General features: G+C 38.2%; 1 long non-coding RNA gene and 1 pseudogene across 2 annotated transcripts; one reads left to right on the forward strand and one right to left on the reverse strand.

The window, feature by feature from the left end:
* Nucleotides 1-8973: 8973 nt before the first annotated feature.
* Nucleotides 8974-14520, reverse strand: LOC143304031 (uncharacterized). Its single transcript, XR_013060727.1, has 3 exons — nucleotides 14290-14520; nucleotides 9225-9402; nucleotides 8974-9124 (listed from the first exon to the last, which is right to left on the reverse strand). It is a non-coding gene; the product is annotated as an uncharacterized LOC143304031 (long non-coding RNA).
* LOC117160347 (uncharacterized) lies at nucleotides 12894-20510 on the forward strand (annotated as a pseudogene). The gene is made up of 3 exons (XR_013060726.1): nucleotides 12894-12943; nucleotides 13338-13454; nucleotides 16145-20510. The product of XR_013060726.1 is annotated as an uncharacterized LOC117160347 (transcript).
* Nucleotides 20511-20823: the final 313 nt, after the last annotated feature.

Raw genomic sequence — 20823 nt, forward strand, 5'->3', positions numbered from 1 at the left:
TCTTATATCGTGTCGTTCACTTCTGAAATCGTTTCTTTCTTTTGAACGATCACCTCGATCTTTATTATCTCGTTTTCTGTCATCGAGGAATACCTTACGTTCACTTCCTGGTATAGTTAATGATGAATCAACGCGTCTATCTAATAGTGGAGATATTCGTTTATCTCTTGTAATTCTAGGAGATCTACTTCTGGATTGATTTTCACTTTTCATCTCACGTCTATCTAAAAAGCTTTTTATGGGACTAATTTTCCTTTCTTTATTTTCATCTACTTTTTCACCCACTCTTTCTTTGGCGGAAAGTCTTGTAGGTGAATAAGTTTCTGGAACTGGTTTGAATTTTGTCCGGTCTAATTTAGCTTTCTTCACTGGTTCCGTTATTTCAACATTTCTTTCGTTTCTTCCTACATTTATAGTAACGTTCACGCTCTTCCTTGCTTCTCTATTAGGTTCAACTTCAAGTACTTTAGGCTCTGGATTCTGATATAGTACTTTTCTACTTTCACTTATCTTTTTAATTTCGATAGGTCTAATGGCATTTATAGCCTTTTGGAAAATCGCATTTTCTGCTCTTTCAATGTAACTACTTATCTTATATAAACCATGATCTTTGAATGCGATCCCTATCGACTCCCTGTATTTGTTATGTATCTTTGAAGTATTTCCTGCTGAGACTATCTTATTTTCATTCGTTACTCTCGCATAGCTAATTAAGTTATTATCCATTTCTTTCACGTAAAATACATTAGACATTGTAATTTTAATCCTCCTTTTGCTTACTTCAAAGTAAGTTAAAATTTTTCCGACTTTTGTTCCTTTTAGAATTTTACCGTCTCCTAACTTTATATTTATCAGGTTTTTTAAATTTTCGTACGCAACAAAATAAGAGTCATTATTTATAATGTGATCTGAACATCCATTATCCAATATCCAATCTATTTTTCGCGTATCGCTAGTACATACCGTAATTTCATTTTTATTATTTTCGCGCTCTACTCTTGTTAGGAAAGATTCAATTTCTTAGTCGTCGTAGCCCTCGTTGTGTGAATAATTTGCGTCGTGTTGACTTGCCTCGTAGTAGCGTTGTTGCCGGCCTCTGCTTTGTCCTCGTTGGCCAAATCCTCGTTGGCCGTATCCTCGTCTTCTTTGGCCAAAACTTCGTCCGCCGCGACCCCTATTCTGCTGCGCCTGATACGCACCTCCTTGCTGTTGCGTTCTTCCATTGTTTCCGCCTTTATACGTGTTTGTGCAATTTTTTGCCATATGACCGTACTTTCCACAGCCATAGCACTTTATGTCCTTTTTTTCGGCTGTAAATACATTTGACTTTGTTCTATGACTTTCTTTCTTGCTACGCGTTTCCCACATTATAATTTTATTTTTCAAAAATTCACATGTTTGATCACTTTCTTTCACTGAGTCGATTAAGTCCCCAATATAGCTCAATGATTCTGGTAGTGCTTTCAGCATGTAGTCGAGTTTTTCACGTTCGCTTACATTTGCACCAGCACTCTTTAATTCATTGATCGTTTTTTCAAATTCCGTGAAAAATGAATTTGATTCTTCAAAGTCTTTCAACCTCATCATGTCTAGTCTACTTCTTATACAAATTTGCACTGCTGTTGATTCCTTCATATACATCTCATCAAACTTTTGCATTATTTTTAAAGCAGTGTCTTGATCACCAACAAATTCTAATTACTCATTCGTTATACTACTATAGATGTAGTTCATCGCCCATTGATTCTTTTCATCCCACTTATCTTGCTCTTGCTTGTCCATTTTCTCTCGTGTAGCCGGTTCATAACATTTTTTACACTTTAATTGCATTAATATTCTTTTCTTCCACATTCTGTAATCGCGTCCATCGAATATTTGAACCTTAATTTCGTCGTCCCTTGGCATCTTGATTCGTTTTCTATATTCACGCCTTTTTTTTTCTTTTTCAAAAAATAATTCTCTTTATTATCCAAAATCTTTTTATTTGTTCTACCAATAGCCTTTTTATCTCTTTAGAACTTATTTCCAATTTTTTATTCCTTTTTATAATTCGACTTTTATACATTCACTTCCGGTTACACGTGGTTCCTTAACATTGAATTTCAACAACCACGCTCTGCTACCATGTTGAGAATTGTGGATCTTTGAAGCCGAAATAATGTTATAGGAACATTAAATTTATATTGACAGTTATTACTAAAATAATGATATATTTATTACATGGACGATTCTTTATATATTTATCGATACACACTTGCACGCGTCTCAGCACCTTCTACTATACCCGACTGTAAACCGACTCTTCGACGACCCTTAACCAACTGACTGTTTACATTCATTTGTTTCGAGACGCTGCGCACACACACGTACTTCCACACACTGATATATACATATAAGTATTTCTACTACGCACTTAACTCAGTCCAGCACAGAAAATTACACATATCTCAACAAAAACACTCCTGAAACAATAATACACGTCTAAACTTCATGGTTGCGACACATGATTCTTTACAGTCTTTAATTAAATTTGTCAAATAGTTTCGTTTTAAATAATAGAATTAACGAATATATAGTACATCTACTTCTATTTTCATTGGTAAATTAATTAATCCCATCTTTTCATTTTTTCAAAATAATAAAGCAAAATCTCTAGATATTTGAGGTGGTATAGTGATAGGTGCGTAAGGAACTACTCTTGGTGTTTTACGAACAACAGTTTATTAGAACTAATCAACAATCAGAGTTAACAATTAATAATCAACAATTACACTTAACAGACAACAGGCAACAACTAACAAATAACGATAGACACCGAGATGCCGTTCGACGCATTGCTATCAACGAGGACCGAGGAGTTACACCTTTAATGACGCAAGACAGACTGACTCTGCTTTTTGTTTTTCTTCGCGCAGATCCTTCCCTTCGTAGCCAATCGATATCCCCACTAGCGTGCATTCATTAGATGTGCCGCCCGTGCTGGCGCGTGTATGCTCTTCCGAGAATTCGGCGGAAAGAGTGTGATGATATCGATGATACATTGGGCACGTCGGCGTTGCGCTTTGGCGGCGTCGCGCTTTGTATCCGGAGCCGTTGAAAAGTTCCGTGGCCCGTGCCGCCACATATTCATCGAGTTCATCCATTAATTGCATTAACCTCTTCTGGAATTTCTAGAGACTCGGTGCGATAGTAATACAGGTAACCGGCAATTTAAAGCAGTTTACTATACATTATGCGATTGGATTTACGATTTACGATTTCCGATTTCAAAACGCTTATGCTTAATGAAACAGTGGAGCAGAAAGCAGTCATTTACAGATTCCTAACATGCACTCGCGTTTGAGATCCGATTCAAAGGGAAACCAGCAATACGCCATAGGCACTGATAACATTACAGAATGCATTATCGATTAAAGCTGTATGTATCAAAAAAATCTTCAATTGTAATGAAATTCATTTTACATATTGCATATTTTACGAATGGAATAATTCAACGTAGATTTTAACACGTTCGTCGCCCAGCGTGATTCGGCTATGTTTCCTGCGGAGCCCAAATCCGACCGCCGGCACGCAGAACGTAAATAGAGCGATAAACGGAAATTCATTGTATATCTTTTTCGATTCACTGTTTATCGCCTTCGATTCACTGTTTATTGTCTTCGATTCATTGTAAAGAATATATTTAGTTCTGAAATGGAGAAAGCGATAAACTTTCCAGCTAGAGTATTCCGAGGGATCTCATGGCAGATATCTCAAATCTTTGATTTAATCGAGAAGCATACTTGTGAGACGTACATAAGTGATTTTTTCATCCTCAAAATGTTCAGTAAACAGCGTGAAAATATATTTGAAAGTAAGGAGAGTAGTGATGACGAGGTAGTGAATTTTAGAAAAAAAATTATAAATAGAATTTCATCGAGTTCGAATGTTGAGGAAGCATGTGCAAGCAAAGACCTCAAAGACATGTTGGAAGAACTTGCTATAAACGAAGTAGAGAAACTCGACTCTATTGATAATTCGTTGGTATTTGACTGGAATGAATTCGCTAACAGGCAACAGACATTTCCGTTCACCGGATAAAGCGGATTTCTGATGGATTTGCCGTCTGACATTAGCGCAAGTGAAATGTCTTCGTTATTCGTTAATGAAAAAGTGATAAGTCTTTTAGTCACAGAGACTAATAGATATGCAGGGCAAAAATTACACCAACATGAAGTGGCACTGCGCTACCGTCGTCCGGTAGAAGTTAGTGTCGAGTGGCGCCACACGTTTAAGTCCTCCTTTATCGGTAGGATTTCGACCCAGTTGCTCGTGTCGTGGCACTTGATCGTCGCTTTAAGGTATCTATGCAAGCGTTCTACGATCCCATTAGACAAGGGATGATAGGCCGATGTGCGCAGGTGCGTGACGCCGAGCAACCGGCATAACTCTTTAAACAGACACGATTCGAATTAGCGTCCGTAGCCGGCCGTTATTTTTAAAGAGACGCCGAAACGAGAAATCCAAGCGGAAAGCCGAGGCGATAGTTGGCGCTTCCATAGCAGCAATGGGAACGGCTTCGGGCTAACGCGAAAAACGATCGATATACGATAGACAATATCGATAGCCCTGCGAGTATTGCATCACGATAATGTGTAAGTGTATGTGTCCGAACCGGCCTGCTAACGTTTTGAACGCTCCAACTGGTGAGGATACGTGCCTTTCTTTTTTTTTTTATACGAGAAGGGGAAATGCATTACGCATACCAAACAACCCGCGCCGCCGGGTTATGTGGGACTCGGCTGATGGTAGTGCCATACCCCCTAAAAAACCCCTCCTCTTCCAATCCTTCGAGTGGGGGGTCTCGACGGCACTGTTAATACCACATTACTTCGACGAGACCCCATTCGACGCGTCAACTCCTTATCAAAAAATGCCTCTGTTTCTTCGGAGATAGTCATCATCCTCTTCTTCCCCTTTTCCGAATCGCCCCGCCTTTGTACCTTTTGCCTGTCTTGTCCTCATTACTATCCCGCAGAAACTGCGGAACAACGATAGCTCCTACAATCGCACCCGCTCTATTACAAACCGTATCAAAATGATCACAATAATTTCTGTTAGAGTGTAACACTACGCCTAGGTATTTAACCCTTTCGCGTGTGTTAAGCACCTCTCCCGTCAATGTTATATTAAACTTCTTCGGAACTCTCATTATCGTCAACAATATAATCTCCGTTTCCTCCTTTGCTATCTGGAGACCCGAATTTTCACACCAATTTAATATCGTCTTCATGTGGAGATTCAAATCTACCTCCACACTTTGCTTCTTCTTCAGACCCACCAAGCTAGTGTCACGTAAAATTGATACTTGGGTTGTAAGAGAAAAGAACGCTAAGTCGTAACCCAACTATTAATTTTCTTTTATCGAACTTTATTATAATTTTGGCACTTACAATGATAGAATAACACTGAACAGTAAAAAGGGTGTTGTACAAGAACAGCAACTAGAACAAGAACTGCCCGAGCTGGGTGAAGTCTCGGTTTATAAACATTTTGGTTTTAGGATGTTGAGGGGCTAGGTGTATCTCTATCTCTGATGTGGACTAATGTGCGTCACAGCCTTGGTGTAGGCTATGATGATAAGGTGGTGATGTGTCCAAAGGCTGATGTAGGTTGAGATGTGATTGATGTCACAATAGCAAGGTCGTCTGCAAATGCAATAGCTCTGAGATTGACACTGTATCTTCGACCAATCGCGCGGAGACGCAATCGCGAGGAAACACGTAATAATCGACGCCGCGAATTGGTCGCTCCCCTGATTTTCGTTGAGATAATGTGGGTGGTTGAGGTGGTATAAGTTGAGGCTGCGATTAACAGGGTTATAAACTATATATTTTCAACGCTTAAGAGTTACACCGTTGCGTATGATATACATCGTAGACGATGATTTGGCGTATAAAGATGCGATACACATGCACAATAGAGCAAGGCCCATACAGTTGAGTTTGTTGTTTTAGTTGACGTAGCAATAGAGGAGACTAAGTATAGATATGAAGTGACTGTTCTGTAGTCTCGAGAACAAGTTTAGAGAGATGACGTGCTTAAGACTGACTTGTCGCTCTTATGTTATTACGGAAGAAGTTTCGATGTGGGTGTGCCCTTTGAATGAAGAACGCGGATCCGTTGTTCACACTTTTCGTTAGGAAAATTGAGGGTAATGATCCGCGATGTTGATTGGTTATGACCCACGTTAATGCCTGAAGGTATGAGGAGGAAGCCTCCTACCATCGTGGTTCGTGGGTGATCTTGTTCATGGGAAAAACCAACCTGTTTTGTTAGACAAATATTCAGTGTTTCCCAATAGGTGAATACCCGCATTCTCCGTGGTTTTAAGAACGCCCAACAAACCCAAGGACTTTTCTAATAACCAGCCGCGAACCGAAAAAATTTCTAGGATTAAAAATCCTTCAGGACAAACAGATCGACTGAAAAACATATGTTGACACAATGAAGTTAAATTTAAAGGTTTATAATGGGTCCTTAGATTTATCGAGGGTCGAAATGACGGTACGTAGACCGTTGGCTGTCCAACAGCTAGGGATGGAGTGCAGATGTCCTACGCGACATAACACTGCTCTTGGAGATACAGTCACAGTTATTTGTTGCATCTATTGAGATGAGAACGTGAAACCGGCGCTCGTATAAAGTGAAATTGAATCTAATACAGATCCCGAATTCTTTTAAGAATGCCGATGCGAACTCCCTTCGATGCACACACACGCGCCAGCGCTTTTGCTTTACTCTCAGCAAAAAAAAAAACAAATATTTAAAGTAGTAGTAGTAGAAAATATTTAAGTAGTGTTTTACACTGACTGCAGCCTGTTCACATTGAATACTATCAGTGCCTTCACAGTCATGCAACTACGGACTACTTGGTATTAAATACAGAGCCTTAATTAATGGCCAATAAAACAATACAAACTGAAGACGATGTGCCAATATTTTTATTGTTTTATTGACTACTATTTAGAGCTTGAAAGTACGTACAAAGAGAAATAGACATATTTCCGAAACCCATCTAGTAAATACGAATTACGAATAAAACTCCAGCTATATAAAGTTTGACGATTGTACAAAGTAGATTTACGCTTTTTTAAACACATTTGGTGCACAGCCTGTTTGCTTCCTCGATACCACACCCTTGTTTTCGTAAGGAACTTCTGAAATATTATGATTGTTCCTGGATAAATCCGAGTTATATAAATTTAAGTTACATAAGCATTGGCAAAGAATATAGTAAATTCTTCTTCGTGAATGAACTCTCTGTCGCTACCATATTGTAGCCATTTTGAGGCAAAAGGCTAGAACAATTTTGAAAGGACAGAATCATTCCGACAGTCGATGAGAAACTTTCAGAGAACTGAAAATATAAAGTTTGAGTGTCACTTAGGTGTATTGGGTGTGCAGTACGCGCAGTGGGTGTTGTATGCAGTGTAGCATTACTATTCGTTGTTTATTATTTAAATCGCCATATGTGTTACAAAATATCGTATACATTTGGAGAACTTTCGGACATGCACCTTTGTTACCACACCAATAGAACTATATACCTAGCACAAAGATATTTTTTAAAATAGATTATCGATTTCAGGATATAGGTACATTGAAACCTGGCGGGCGAATTCAGCACGACGATCCGGATCTGGGGGACGGAATACTGCACCGCATTGAAAAAAATCTCAGGTTAAATACGAGGGTTATTGCTGCTGAAGAAGGTGTCAGCAGCAGCACCGTGTAGTCTGTATTGAAGGGGAAAGATCTACACCTGTGTAGCTTTCAGAAAGTTCACGAGTTAAAAACAGAAGAAAACTTTTTCAAATGGATGAGTCGGAAAATCCAACGCAATTCCAATTTCCCCGCGAGGATATTATTTACTAATGAGACAACATTTAATAAATGTGACACTGGAGTAACAAATACACGTAGCGATCAATTTTAATCACATCACATTCTACCCACGCAGTGTAGGAACATTTGTCTAACTGTTTTGGAGATTGATGGATCGGTGGAAGGGGACTTGTGCTTTGGTCTGCTCGATCCCCACGTTTAAATCCCCTCGACTTTGACCTCTGGGGACACATGAGGAGGTTAGTGTACGCATCGCCGGTGTCTATTGCAATAGAACTGCAACACTGCATTCTCGATACGGTAAAATTTTAAGAGAAGCGTTAGGCTCTGTTTACGACAAAACGGAGGTCATATCGAACATGTGTCGTAATTCGTTGTATTTCTTGTGGATACTCGCCGTAGGGACAATCACGGTGCCTGTGCAAGCCTTTAATGAACATTGATAATACGCTTTTTTATTTATGAGTTATGGAGGCAACGGTTCCACTCGTAAATTTCATAGAGCTGTTTTCCATGTGCTCTTATGGATTTCCATCCAATCCAACATTCTCTTGACAACGTCGCGCGAGATCGTTTACATCTCTGAATCTTCTTCTCTACGACTTGTACGAGGTATATGAGGAACTACGACTCGCGCGGGAGCTCATTTTTCTTTGAGCTGCCGTATTGTGTAGATAAAAATAGAACTTTTACTCACTTATTAATAATTTAATTATTAATTTGTAACAATGAAATTAATAATTTACAACATTTAAGCCATTGACTTACACCGTTTGATCTGTTAATGCCTCACAGTTCAACTATTAATTTATAACAATATATTATTAATCTGAAACAATTACTCCATTAATTTTTAACAATTAAAATAATAATTTATAACAAAAGCCTCCCATTAATTTAAAATAATTATGCTCTTAATTTACACCATTAATCGGAAGCAATTCTACTATTCATTTAAACCAATAAATAAATTTAAACCAATAAAACCAACTCATAGCGATTAAATTAATGATTTATTTTGTTTTATTTAGTATTAACGAAATCTTTCGAGTCTTTGAAGCGGTATTTTGTTTCCATTTAGTTTTATCTTTTAATTTTAAGCACAGTATTTAATTTTTCACTTAACTATTTCATATAAAATCAGTGCTAATACAAAGTGTAACTGTAGAGCGTCTATGGATGAATTGTAATTCTTCGTACTCGCTCAAAGCCAAGGAATCAAATCGCATTCACGGAACTGAAAAAGCAAATGCGATTTAATCGATGGCAACGAGGTTTGGTTTCTTCGATGGTAAGTTCAATGTTCAAATGTGATTATGTAGATCCACATACTATACCTATTCTAATTAATAAATTTCCATACACGCTACTTCTTTGCCATCAAATAATTTTATATCTTCTGCTTTCGATGCTTAAAAACTCTTTACGTAAATAGAATCCCTGCGTAGTTATCTCCCCGTGATGGGACCGAGTAATTGCCATCGTTTCCCAAATAATAATACATGATGTACTATTCTGAAAGTGTAACGTTAATTTTAATATTAGGATTCGATTGCTATTGGTAAACAACATATATTTATAATTCCGAGATATATCAAGCTAGAAACTACTTTAATAGTTTAGTCTAGTCTAGATCATCCAAAACTGTTTGATGAATTAGACTGGACTAATAACCCCCTACGGGGGCACCGTCGGATGTCGTGGAATGTCGTGGGTCGTTGAGGAACGTCGCGGGACGTCGTGGAACGTCGTCGGACGTCGTGACACGAGGCCTGCTGCTTGTTATCTCATCTAGCAGGAGAAGTCTAATTAGGTACTATAACTCCCCACCTTCGCCAATTTATTTATGTGGTTGTGCAAGGTAAGCCGCGCTAGATTGCAACGAAAACCCTACATCAGCTCAGATTTCACTGCCATTACCATGTTCTGAAGAAGTCTAAATGTAACAAGACTGTTTTAAGTTATTATTTTTAGTATTTGATGAAACTCTGATGCAGAGCCGCCTTTTCTTCATCCAGTATAGATTATTCGTGGTACTCCCTACCGCTTAAAGAAATGTAACGTGGCTCTGTCTATCTTTTAAATGAGACGCATAGTTCAATAGGCTCTCATTTTCGTCATCAGATGTTCAAGTTCAAAATCGAAAAAATACACTCTATTGTTAGTCTAGGCATTATCGAGAAAACACCAGTTTTCATTTTCCTTAGCACAGAAAACCTGTTGTACTTTCAATAGAGTATTGTTGTGTGTTCCAATCCATACTTTTGTAGCTTCGCTAGGTAGTAATCACTTGGTTACCAGGATGATTTTTGCCAGAAAAATTCATGCCGGAAATTGAGATGGTTTTAAAGATAGAGCACCACCTCTTAGAGAGTCCCATATATCGCTCCATTTTTATTACTATTAGGACAAGTCTCTGCGAACGCCCGCAGGCCGATCACGCTCGATTGACCTCACATCATTGGAGTACAGTGTACACAAGTAAATATCTCCGGATATGCGATTGCCACAAAAGCTTGTTATCCAAGATGTGTTATGGAAAGGAGATACCTATATATTTAACAATGTGCTGGACTGGATAATGTGCTGAAGGGAACAGATAATATCATCTAGACGCTGAGTCGGTAACATTTGGAATAATACTAAAATGCTAAAGGTTCCCAATGCTTCCAGATGTGCGATAAACGTGTTTATTCTACGTCTCGTATATGTATACTGATATAAATACTTATTCTATAAATAATAAATATTATATAATATATATGTAATATCGTGATATAATGTGTTTACAAGGAATGGACAATAGAGATGTTAATCGGACAGAAAAAGGCGATTGTTGTTTAACCTGAACTATTCACACCAAACGTACAGAAAACAGCGCAACTAAATAACTCGATAACGACTCGACTTTTACCAAACGCAATCAACACTCTCTCGGCAACGCCACTCGCAAACTCCGCTTCTCCGCTCACACTCTGCTTTTCGAATCACACTCTGTTTCTCGACTGACTCTCTGGCCGTTGTCGCCTTCTATTGTCTTTTCTAGGCGCACGTGTTCTGCAGACGCTCGTAGCCAGGGTCACGTAGGTCTTTTCTACGAAACTATGCACTTGAAAAGTGGAGTGGTTGTATGGTTCTCCCTAGAAATGTGGTTGTGGCGGCATACGGCCTCAAGAACGGGCCTGGCCACGTGTGATTTTACCTCGGAGGTGCCAATATAATGGGACACACGTTGTATTAATAATAAAACTCCAGGTACAAACTGCATAGCAACGGCGATTGGAACTTTCTCGATGCTTCTAACGAGTATTTAACAAACGAACGCGATTGTAAAGCGAGGAAAATTTTCATCAGTCTATTATTCGTGCGATCGCCTTTGAAAGTTACACTTCGAGCAGTTTATACTGAGCGTCCCAGCAATCGTATTTTGTGCTTAAAATGTATTCTACGCCTAGTAAAGTGTTATCCCGTTGACCGTGGATTCGTTATCGAACCCAAGAACATTGTCAATTGCATCTTGCGTGTCTAAACACCTCTGATGTTTGTTAAACTCTGTTAAAGTCATTTTTTTTGTACCTGTAAATATAATCTCTGTTGTTCAGAACGATGGCTAATTCAAATGAAAAATTGTTACGCGCCCTAAATTCTATCGATAACCTGACACATAAAGATGTTGTCGGTAAGTTACCGACTGCAAAAGTTAATTGTCGATAGGGTTCAAATAATCATTTCTTTAACCACATTTTAATTTCTTGAGCAATAGGATTCTTATTCTTAACGCTAGAGTATAAAACAGATATTTTGACAAATATTTTAACAACCAATGGTATCTCATGAGCCTTTGACAGAGTCAACAGTAAGAAGGTGTGTGTGTGCGCGTGTGTGCGCGTGTGTGTGAGAGTGTGTGCGCGTGTGTGTGAGAGTGTGTGCGCGTGTGTGTGAGAGTGTGTGCGCGTGTGTGTGCGCGTGTGTGTGCGCGTGTGTGTGCGCGCGTGTGTGCGCGCGTGTGTGTGCGCGTGTGTGCGCGTGTGTGCGCGTGTGTGCGCGTGTGTGTGCGCGTGTGTGCGCGTGTGTGCGCGTGTGTGCGCGTGTGTGTGCGCGTGTGTGCGCGTGTGTGCGCGTGTGTGTGCGCGTGTGTGTGCGCGCGTGTGTGCGCGTGTGTGCGCGTGTGTGTGCGCGTGTGTGTGCGCGTGTGTGTGCGCGTGTGTGCGCGTGTGTGCGCGTGTGTGCGCGTGTGTGCGCGTGTGTGCGCGTGTGTGCGCGTGTGTGCGCGTGTGTGCGCGTGTGTGCGCGTGTGTGCGCGTGTGTGCGCGTGTGTGCGCGTGTGTGCGCGTGTGTGCGCGTGTGTGTGTGTGTGTACGCGCGCCTGTGTATGTATGCATATATTTGCCATGTACGGGCCAGAAAGCATTTCTCGAGTAAGGGACTTGACTCGATTTGTTAGACTTCGCCGCGCAGCGCTTCTTGTGTCTGCAGCACGATCGTGTCTATAACTAAATTCTATAGCATTATGTAAAACTACATTCATTTAAACAACATTCTTTTGTATCACGTGAAATACTGCATGTCTACTTTAAGTATATTGATGAAAATTATCACTAAAGGTGAAGAATATAAACTAAACTGCTTTTCATAATTTTGCAAACGAAGGTGTTAACAAATTGATGCCAGCGCTGCGACTAACGGCCGATTTGTAAAGCACATTTCCGAATATTAAGAGCATTACCCCCTCTACTGGAGTTTACAAACCTGTGTATACGAATACGAAGCTTGCAGTACTTATGATGCAGGAATAATCAGATATTCATTGACGTGTGTTGGTGTTGCTTTTTAGATGCACAGATATACATACATATATAACGTGAGTTTATACAGAAACGTGAACAAAAAAATTGTATTGAACATAACGTGAAGCTAGTCAGAGAATCTACTCAGTAAGACGCATGCGCTGCAGCCACGTGTGAATCTATCTGAACTGAGCGTCATGTTTGCTACTAGTGGAGGATGCCATTTTAATGCCCACAGTGCTGCTCATGGTGGTGTCCTAGTTCGAACGGTATTTTCTCTCTCTTTGCATGTTTATATGTGTATAAGAAATTTACATTCTATCTTGACGCGAACTATTAACAAAGGAAAACATGTTCTGGATGCAAATGAATAATAAGTGAATAATAAGAGAGTGTAAACAACTTTTAAGATCATGTATGACAGGTTAACCTGAAATATCTTCCATTGTCTTCTGCTTTTCATTGATTTCACGACTTTTTATCAAATAATTACAGTTTTGTTAAATGTATTTGATAACTGTATCTCATACAATTTCTATATTCATTTACAAATTGCTACTGTTATCGTGCAGTTATGGCATATTTTAAGGAAAACGCGAATTGTTCTTTGAGGATATTATTAAAGTCTACTGCTCACTAATCATAGATTTTCCTCGTGCACAGGCAAGCAGTTTGTCTAATAATAATAATAATTTCGTAAAGCAAATGGCTCGAGTGTTAGTTTACGTGCGGTCCGTTTATGCAATCTCCATGGATATAAAATTGGACAACAAAATGGACGTAAGTACCTTTTGAAACATCATTCGATAAGTGAACTTTGACCGTATTGAATAATGTATTTTGTTTCTAGAAATCTTGGTTAATATAACATATTAAGCTAATGTTTATGTACCACTTTCTTTAACTATTTCAATAAGACAATGTAAGATTTGCTTCTTTGGCCGTTCTGATGCAAACTTATGATTTGTAATAGAAATGAAATTTAATTGTTGAATTAAAAGGAATTTCCACGATGGTACATAAAATTTTGTATAATGTATCTGTCAATTATAAGACTACTTTGGCCAACGCGCTATGATCTCTTGCGTCTATACTTTATATATTATGGCTCAATAATAATACATGGATTAAAAATACTAAAGTAATGCAGAATGTCTAGCATCGATGCAACCGTGTTTATTATTGTTATCAATATAATATTTAATTGCTCCGTTGTAGAGTAATGAGTTTATGCGAATGTGATCATTTTACAATTAAATTTCATTTACATATTTTATTTTATAAAAATGGAAATATTGAATTACAAATGATTTGCATTAATATGTTGATATTTAGTACACTGATTATGTTTGCCATTTGTGTTATTATCATTTGTTATTAATTTTCCTCGGCTTGTAGAATATAAAATTGATATTTATACATATATAAATATGTTTTATGTAATATTAATGTAAATCGCTGTTGTATCGTGAAATGTTATCTATTTATTCGTACGATACCAAGTGGATTAGTAAGAAAGATTAGATTTTCATCATATTAATGCGTCGAAGCATACGAGCGTTGAAACAACGTATGTTGTAAAAAATATATTGCCGTATAATGGATTAATACTCACAGATGTACCAGGAACGTTCATCACTGGGAACGTGCGCTACCTGTTCACTGATGTATTTATATAAATACGGGCGTTGGATTCAGCTGAGGCGTTTTGTAACGTATAACTTTAAATAGAGCAGGTCACACGAACGTATCGCTGGTTATTCGTTATCAGTTCGATGAGTACGTATTTTTTATGTATGTCCAGCGATTATTCTATAGCGAATAGTTGTATCGGAATGAAAACTTTTCTATTTTGTGCAAGGATTTTCAGATTTGTTTATTATAAATCATTTGTTATTGCAAAAATCATTTGTATAAATCAAATTATTTACAGTTTTTAACGCACTTCGATATCGATTCAGATTAAAAAGAAATATTATTGGAGTTTTATAACACAATGTCGCGAACGTTCCGTCAAGCATGGTTTACGCCACAGTCAAGAACAATCGCTATTTTTGAGAACTAGAAATTTAGCGCTTCGACCATCTGCGTGTCAGCACACTGATAGGGCGTGAGTAATTGTTCCGCCAGCTCTGCAAAACAGACGACGCTCGTATGCCGTGACTTCTACGTACGTACGAAATGACTGTGAAACGTATGCCCGTTTTAACGCTCGTGTAACCTTATGCCCAGGTTTAAAGCTGTATGCGTTATGAAAAGTATTGCTGCTGTGGGTTTATATACAAAATTTTTCCGCACACAGTTATAACGAGGCACAGATACGCGTGTGCGTTTACCCGCGTGTATATATATTCTTATACAAATTGGCAACATAGTGAAAGGGAGGAATTTTGCATATGTCCCTTACTGCCCGAACAGCATCGGGACAGTAGTTCTAGTATAGTCTAGCGTAGAAAATTCGTTGAGCAGCCTGTATAGCTGAAACGTATCGTAATGACGCTACGCATCGACTCCAAAGTCTCGTGAAATGACATCAGTATATCAATATATACTTAATATATACCCAATGGCTTTGTCTACCAATTAAGGAAATAATATTACTTTCTGCATCGATGCAAGCCAATATACACCATAAAAGATCAAAAAACGTTGATGCGTTCATCGTATCAGCGTATGTAAGCACCGTTGACAGTCACGTTTTCCTTCTTTTTGACCAGTTACTACCATTGACTGTTTCTCACACCGGTTACTGATCGCGATTGATTCTACAATATCTTCCATCGAATTGGATACAAATATTGCTACTTTAAACAATTCATGGTGATTTTTGTAAACTTTTTGAGTTGTTTTTTTATATTTTCAAATGATATTGAATTTTTAGAGCTTTGCATGGTGTTTGTTGCTCTGTCGTATATTTCATTTCTCATTTATAATATACAATTTGTTAAACATATAGAAGAACCGCTCGTTGCTTTGTACCAATTTGTTACTTGGAAGAATACATTCATGAAATAACGTTAAACAACCATGTTAAAAATATCGTATGCGAATCTGATTTTTCTTCCATTTGAATATAATTGAAAGTTGAATATAATCCACTTCACTACACAATAGTTTGAAAATATCGATCGGCCATGTCCTATGATAAATGTTAGGAGTTGAGGAAAAGTTTCGTAGCAATTCTAATGAAGCTGTAAATTTACACAAAATTTACACCTCTCTTCTTATGTATGTAGTATTCTGGATTTGTGCAGTTATGTTTTTCATGTTTTTAATGGTAGAACCTGGCTAACTCATAAACATGGCGTCATAAAGCGTTCTTTCTACTATCTAGTTTTGTAGCTCTATACATAGTTTTCTATCCAACCCATGATATTTATGACACGATTGGCTTCAATTACTAGGCTAAGACTGTTTCATAGATTTTTCGTTTTTTAGAATGTTACGTTAGGTTTGTATATTTTTTTCAGCCTTCTGACTATGCAATAAGAATAAAAGAAGAGCCAATCGATCCGGAGATCTGCGATGATTTGTCGCCAGTTGATACGAATACAGGGAATGAAAATGAAACAGCGACGTTTAAAGGTGAATCTTCGGATGACGTTTATTCTGAAGACGAAGAATTCGCGTTTCCTCAAGAAAGTACGTATCTAGAAAATAAGAAATCGGATCCTGATAAACGAAAAAGTAAGCATAAAGTACCTTCAAACAACAGAAGAAGTTGCAACGTTTGTTTGTTAACTTTTCGAACTAAACATTTATTTGATCAGCATAACAAATTATATACCTGTAATGTATTTAAGTGTAATAATTGCACTGCGATTTTCACTATGCATTTTTCCTTGATACGTCATTTAAAGAAGCAATGTCGTACGAAACAATTGTCTGGATATAGATGTAATTTTTGTAGCCGAAGGTTTTCCTTTAAAAGACATATCCAATCTCATTTATTCCATGCGCATGGGAACGCAATATTTTCTGGTGAAAGCAAAATCACGAAAACATCTGCTGAATCGTTAGGAAAGTCGAATCATTCGGATGGTATAGCCATGGCAGAATCAAATACTTCACACAGTCCCTGCCCAAAAAACGTAGATAGCTCAATAAATATACCTTTGATACCATCTAATAGTTTAAACAGTATCATCAAACAGTATTAAACAGTAACATCCATCAAGGGTTCGAACAGCAATATCAAGTCTACGCACACGAAATGGTTAAACGATTCGCATTGTACACAGTCGAAAAGGATGAAGCAGACCGTCCTTACAGGCTTCATATCGACGTACAAAGACAAACCGAATGACAAATGGGTTAGCCCGGAAAAAGTTATCGATACGGAGAATATTCCTGTTACTGCGACTATTATTCCAACTTCAACGTTCGACACATTTAGTAACAAGACATCAACTGCTGCAGAAGTTATTCAGACGTCTACTTCTGTTGAGCGAATCGAATCTCCTGTTAGGAAACGACCATTTGTTCAAACTCATGTGAATTTAAAAACAATGATATCTTTATTAAGGAACGAAATAAAAGCTGAACCTGGAAGCTCTAATACCTCGCGCAATACGCCTTACAACCTTAGGTCAGTGAAAAGATGTTTTTCTTCTTTATATGATTTTTACGATTTATTGGAGTTTGAGACCTTTGAAAGATCAAGACAATCTTTTAAAACAAACAAGTTCCCCTATATATTTGACCAAAGTAGAAGATCTGCACCTGAAGTTAAGTATAAAGAATGCGTGGTCCGTTTAGAGAAATGCGACAAATTCTTGGAGCCTACTAGTTTTGTGTCAGGCGAAGACGAAGACGAAAACTAAAAGGAAAAGGAAAACGAAGACGCTTTCAAGCAAGCAGTATCGAAAAATGTGAAAGAGGAATTTGAAGGTTTTCGTGAAACAAGCTCGACATGTAACTTGCCTTTGAAAGCTGACATGATTCCTTGCACTACTTGTGGAACACAATTCTGAACACTTAAAAATTTGTGCATACACGAACGCATCTATCGCCAAACAGCCACAGAAAAGTGTAACGTTTGTAACACGATGTTTTCCATTAAAAGATTCTTACAGTTTCACATGCTTGCTACTCATGCGCCTTCGTGTTCGGTGAACTACAAATTCTTTTGTAAGTTCTGCGATCAAGGATTTGTTAAGAAACAGAGTTTTCAAATTCACGAACGACATTTGCATATTGGGCAAGATTCTAGGCTGGTGTTGAATTCCGATTGCGCTGTGGAAGATAAACCAATCTGTAATATATGCCATTTGTTATTCGAATCCTACGAACGTTTAGTCGAGCATGACACGTATTATTACAAGGGCAATGATTTTTTATGCGCAATATGTGGTAAATCGTTTCAAGGAATGTACAAGTTGGAGCATTATCAGGACGAATCATGGAAATTGTACCCTTACAAATGCGATACTTGTAACGAAGGCTTCAGCTACGAATCACATCTCCACGCAGATAAGCTACACGTTCATTCGCACGATTCGCCCGCGAGGCGCGTGACCGCGATATATTGGATCAGACTTTTCGCATGTGTTCATGGTTCTTTGGATAAATTAAGATAATCGTAAAATAAAAGCATAGAGAATATTTAATTCTTTGATTTATAGGTCGTTTCAAAATCAATTTTCACACTATTATACTGAAGAATCGGGCTAGATTGAGACGTACAATAAACACGCCAAGTACACACACACACGAAGCAAATGATTTCGAAGTGTTCTTTAAGTCATGTATTCGCATTTTCCATGACACGCATGAAATGTATCGATATTTGTTGAAATATACTTGTTACGACCGTTCGCGGAGAGACGCGGTCGCGAGGAAAACGCGTCAGCGAGGGGCGTAACTTCTCGCTACGATTCGGTGAATCGACGCCGCGAAGTAGTCGTTCCCCTGATTCGGTTAGGATAACAGAGGTGGTTGATTGAATATGACACAGTAGTAAGTTATATTTCACCGTTTATTCCACAACTTCTAACGAGGATAGTTACACTGGTGCGTGTGTACGAGATGAGTGAGTGACTGATCTGCGGGTGTGTATACCCGCTCGAAGGATGTTGACCGTTCGAAGGATGTGAAATCAGTGTTCTTGGGAGACGATGCTGTCTCGGAGGAAGGCTAAGGATCGATGTCTCTAGCGCACGGGACCATCGGATTTGTTGGAGCCGATGTTATTTAGGAGAGTGAGGGAATAGGCTTCGTTTTTAATTGGTTAAACGAAGGGTCTTAACTGCCCTCGAGAGAAAGTGATTAATGGGGGAAAGTTGCCGCGTGCGTGACAAAAACACAACTTTCCCTTGTCCTGCCGTGGTAGACAATAGTGTTTAGCAACTCCTCGGGACCAGATGTTTGTTTTGTTTAAAGGACCTTTTCTAAGAAATCTATGATTTATGGACGGTGCTTAAGGCTATTGAGGGTACGCCGTACGAAAGAGCGGACCTCTGGTGTCCGTCTGGCCCGCGGTGTCTGACCTGGGCCAGGCAGAGAGTCGCGCGGCGTAACAATACTATACAAGATAAATCGACGCTTCTGACCTAGTACGAACTGCGCTCGGCTCAAACATCGAGCATTGAGTGAAGTTTGGGTGTCAGCCTTAGGCGCTTCCTGTTCATTGTTTGCGATGGTCTCAGTTTGTTGAAGCAGAATATGTCAAGCATTCTAGGCTAGACGACCAGCCAGAAAACGAGCGAACTAGATATTCCATTCTGTCTCTAACTTTATTTAATATACATCGTTTTGTTCACATAAGAGATAAAGAGATCTAATCGCGTTATCGTATCGTTTACTAAGTGCCGATTGAAGCAGCTTAATGAAAATTATGATAAATCGAGTAATAAATTTGTCTGCTTTTCTTTGAACGCGTTATATTTATGTGCTTTCATATACGTATATGTTTCTGTGTGTGTGTGTGTGCGTGAGCGTGTGCATGCGTGCGTACGTGTGTATTTTATCAAGTACGTTGATCACTACCCCATTTCATTATTGTAAAAGTTTTTGTTAAAGCGAGTTTTTCGTTCGACGTGCGCGTTTGCAGATCTTCATATTTTATAAATTGTTTTTGGTCAGCGTAAATGTTTGAAGAAGTTAGAAAATAAATGAAGCGAGGGTAAGTAAATGTTGCAATTTCTTTTCTTAATTGATCTGATATTGGTCATTTTTCTTCTATTGCAATGTTTATTCGCTATGATTATTCGTTTAAACGTCCGCTCGATATAATAATTACAACATCCGTTAAAAAATGGATAAACCTATTATTGAATTTGATATTGAGATTTTAAAAAAATTCATTTCGTTTATCTCACGTGGAATGATTATATGATATGTTTCATATTTGACAGATGACTAATTTAAATATGGATCGTAATTACAATTTTCATTATGAAATGATGTATTTACTTACCCAGCTATCGATTAATGACGTCGAATGATAATTGTACGGGAACGATAATGTTTTGTAATGTGCAATTTTAATTTTACGTTAAATATTAAGTAAATAAATATTTCAATTTCCATCACAGTGCCGGTCGTACAATACGATAATCGGGAGGAACATGAGACCAAGAACGATATGTATCGCTATGAAAGCGCGAATGAAAATTGTCGTATTAGAATTTCTATAAAGACATAAGAATTGACGTTTATATCACAGAATAGTTGCAGCGTGTAATCGAATAAATTGGTTGTTTCACAGCGGGAAAATGAACTATTTTTACGAGCTTTCACCGGTTCTGCCGTACAACGAAACGAACAGTTGAGCAGTTATAAGAGCTAACGTTTATATTTTCTAAAATTTAGAAAGCTTGTAAACTTAATAGATTGCTCGGGAAATTTGTAGATTTTAGTAGTACGATGTGTACTGTTTCTAAAAGTGTAGGTATTCTTTAATAAATTACATTTTCCAGAAAATAATGTAAACTCTTTCCCCGTGCAAACTACGACAGTCGTACAACCTTTGTTGCTGTACGAACCAACACTCTCGCATTCGGAACGTTGTGTATGACTCGCGTTAATTAAAAGACGCGACATGAAGTTAAAATTATGTCTTTGTATACTCGGGACTCGAAATAGGGTGAACTTGAATACAGCACTTTGATTCGAGACGTTTTGTACAAGCAACGTTAATTAGAAGATT

The sequence above is a fragment of the Bombus vancouverensis genome, chromosome 18, assembly GCF_051014615.1.
Source record: "Bombus vancouverensis nearcticus chromosome 18, iyBomVanc1_principal, whole genome shotgun sequence".
Lineage (NCBI taxonomy): Eukaryota > Metazoa > Arthropoda > Insecta > Hymenoptera > Apidae > Bombus > Bombus vancouverensis.